This window comes from Coffea eugenioides, unplaced genomic scaffold (assembly GCF_003713205.1).
Source record: "Coffea eugenioides isolate CCC68of unplaced genomic scaffold, Ceug_1.0 ScVebR1_173;HRSCAF=691, whole genome shotgun sequence".
In the NCBI taxonomy this organism is placed as follows: domain Eukaryota; kingdom Viridiplantae; phylum Streptophyta; class Magnoliopsida; order Gentianales; family Rubiaceae; genus Coffea; species Coffea eugenioides.
The window spans coordinates 212,655-216,556 of record NW_020862163.1 but is presented as its reverse complement, the minus strand read 5'-3'; positions in this window follow the sequence as shown (position 1 = coordinate 216,556).

Sequence of the window (3,902 nt, the reverse complement as noted above, 5' to 3'; positions counted from 1 at the left end):
ATGGCTTTGGAATTTCTGGATTTGGACTTAGGTAGCCTGACTTATGATGTTTGAACCAGAATGCGGTTTGTGAATCTGTTTTTGCGATTCTGGTGTGGTATATTGCATTTTTTACCTAGTTACACTCGAAACTGGACTGAGTGGCCTTCTTCAACATTGTAACCTTTTAAGTTCTGAATATATCTGCAAAATTTCCGGTCAAACGGATCTGTGTAGCTCGAGTTATAACCAAAAAAACTCGCACCTGTTTTGTACCCTGAAATTGTGTATGTTCTGAATTTCAGCTTCTGACCGTGCATTTTTCCGTTTTGATCCCGTACGATCTGGGTGTCAACTCCTTCATAAGAAATGTATATCTTGGTTTTAGCTTCGAAACGGTATAAAGTGCGTCGAAATCCGAGTTCCGTAGCTTCCGTTATGACCAAAACAAGATTGATCGTCAGAACTGCCTTTGATCTGGACAGTTCTGACGGGTACTTTGGCACTCAATTTTCGTTCTGTTCTAAATGGATTCAGGTCTTGGCCAAAACATCAAAGTTGTAGCCCTATGTCTCAGATTCCTAATGCCTTTGGAATTTCCTGATTTATATTTGTGAGCTGGGAGTTATGGTCCAGCAAACATACCCTGTTCGTTACTCTAGAGTGCGAATTTCTGGAACGATTTTCCATACTTTCGACCTATTTATGTTTAGATCCGGATTGAGGTGTCTTCATGAAAACTGTAACCCTTCCTCTTAGCTTCGCAACGGTACCTCATGTACCTTGATCCGATATTCCTAGCCTAACTTTTGATCAAAACGGTTTGAGAAGGCAGATTTGGCCATTTCCGTTTGCCGTTCCGCGCGGGCGCGTGCGCCCGTTTTGCCGTTTCCGCACTTGCATGAGCCGATTTTGCCGTTTTGCTTGTTTTAAGTATGTTAGTAGCCATTTGTGATATATTGTGACACAATCTTCAATTTCAGACGTTGGTGAGCTAGGTGGAGCCGGTGGGGCCTACTAGCTACTCCTCGCGGCACGAATTTCGTACTTTTGCTTTTTTGTTCGTTGTGTAAGTATTCAGGCCGCTCTTGTGTGTTAGTTGCTTATGTGTTTCGATATATATGAAGAGGGTACCTAGGCGAGGGTGTACTTTATCGCACTCGACCTAAACCCTAACTTGCGCACATATTTGTACATGGCTTGTGTATATGAGCAATTTTGGAACTAAAATCCTTGAGCTTGTGGCTCGGGGGGGACTTTTGAATAATTTTGTGAAGTTTGTGAGTTTGGGGTTGATCTCAATACCTAGATGGACTATTCGAGCCGGTTAGGGCTTGGTCGAAGTCAGTCCAACCTGGATTGAGGTCACCAAGTTTGTGAATCCGGTTCACCGATTATGTGGACCAAGTTTGTGACCCGAGCTTGTGACTCAAGCTCAAGTTTGTGATTTCCTTCGCCCGGACAAGTTTGTGAGGTGACTGGCCAGAGAGGGTGATAAGGTGTACGGTGGGAGAACAAGTGGAGTTCTACGGACCATTATTTGTGGTCGACGGAGTGTCGGCAGGAGATCATACATGGCACATGAATTGGCTTTGGAGCCACCCGTATCCTTATTATGTGATGTTATTTTTCTGCTTTTGCTTTACTCTTACTGGGTAATTGTGAATATGTGAGATTTACGCTTTTGCCCCTGTTTACTTACTAAGCATATAGCTTACCCCGTTCCATTTGTTTTCCTTAGCAGGAGCCCGACGCGGGGATCGCTCGGGAAGGTGGTTAGATTTTGAGCTATAGAATACTTGAATTTGTATTTGTTAAAAGTTGACGGGTAAGATGTATATAGTTGGCATGGTGGTTGTAGTTATCAGTTTTTCTAGGTTTTACTTTCTGGTACTCGTAATATGTAATTCTTGGAGATTTGGATGTAATACTTGAGATTTATTTTATACTTTATTTGAGAATTGTAGTGAACGACTGAGTCCCGGCGAGAGCTGGGCAGGCGGCCCGCCGAACCCTTTGGTACGCCTTAGGGGGAGGTGGGGCCGTCACACCTGGTCGATGAGATAACGAACCACGGTAGTCTGTTTTGGGATCTTTGGGTATTGAGACCCTTGATTCCTGTATTACCATTTCTGATCTGATTGGATTTCGGGCCCAGTGGGGGTATGTGAGGTGGAAGGAATCGAAGAAAGTGGAGTCTACGGTATTGGTTACTTCTGTAACGTTGACGGAGTGTCAACTGTTATTTCGATCAAGTTTCAGTGAAGCAAATGGGAATTTGGTTCCTGAGAGCCACCCGTATCCTTTCTGTCTATGGTGTTTGTTCACTTCTTTATTTGATGCACATATGTGATTAATTGAATATAAAGTTCCATGTTTCTTATTTGCTATTATTTTGGTACCTCATTGAGCGTAAGCTCACCCCTTCCCGTTATCTTTGTTTTCCTTACAGGGAACCACTTTTGGGGCTAAGAATGTTTTGACGCACGAGTCGAGCTAGTTTTATTATCTTTTGTAAAGCTCCTCGATAGTGGGAAAACCCTAAATGTATTTTGATCTAATTGTCTTCTTTTGTTCCGTAAATTACAAACGTATGTGTATAAAACTATTTACCCTGCTCATGTATCCTATTTGGATTGGAAATGTTTTCCCGAGTCACATGGCCATATCTGTATTCATTGGGCTCCTGGCTGGGTGGTGATGTGGCAACCACTATTCATTGTGGTGTTGATTTTCGCTTTGCCATTTGGCGACTCTGAATCGTTTGAGCGCGCTATTACCTTCCTGAACGTTTTGATTTCTTTTAACGGCTCGACTGAGTCCTGGCGAGAGCTGGGCAGGCGGCCTGCCGAACCCTTTGGTTCGCCTTAGGGGGAGGTGGGGCTGTCACAACTTGCCCTCTTTTTCTAAAAGGCCACGCAATGAAGCAATTATTGAGAACGCACAAGTGCTTGTGTGTAGAAGAGATGAGCAATTTATATAGCAAGACAGTAAGTAAAAAGAGAAAGAATATCAAACCAAATACCAAACTCCTCTTCAATTTGAATATCACTTTAGTGAGCAACTTTTTTCAAGTTGATCAACTTACAACCAATCTTTGTGTACAAAGGAAGGATCTGATACGAACAAGAGGAGCCACTGGAGCCATGATACCAACCCTTGTTCGTGTCATTCATTTCCATCCAGATTTGAGGACAAATCCTGCTCAAGTGGAGGGGACTGATGTGTGCACGGACCTTAGCCCAAGTAATGACCCAGTCCGAGTTCCATTGGGCCCAGTCACACGTGCACGAGCCAAGCTCTTCAAAGAATCCCTCCAAGCCCTTGTTCGAATTGTCCAAAACCAACATGGAGTCCATAGAGATATTGAAGGCTTGAAGTATTTTAATCGAGTTATCTACACCATGACCCAAGCCCATGAAGAGTCAAGTGGGCCTCCAAATGAGTTGGCCGAATAGGGCCTTAGGCCTTAGTAGTTATTTACCAATTGATTAGTGTTTAAGTAAGAGCATGGGCCGGCCCATCTTGTCCCAAGACCATGGGCCGACTTTTCCCTTTCCTAGTCCCTTTAGGGTTTCAGTCACTTTAGCCTATAAATAGGCTTGCTTTGTAAGGTTTTGAGTAGTCGTTTTATCAATAAAATTGTCTTATTTTCGTTCCTTCTTCTAAGAAGAGTGTTCGAGCCTTTTACTTGCTTTAGCAAGGGTTTTTGAGCAATCTTGCGTCTCGTCCTAGGTTGTTCTACCGACCTATCCCGTGGAGTAGTCACCTTCATTGGAGTCGTCGTACTACCGTCTTGAATCCAATCGTGTCGTCCGTTTGGTTCTAGATCCCGCAATTCCAAGCGTTGGACATCCTCGCTAGATCCTTGGGCAAACGTGCTACGTGTCTCGAAACGAGTTGATCGAGGAACGTATCAGTTG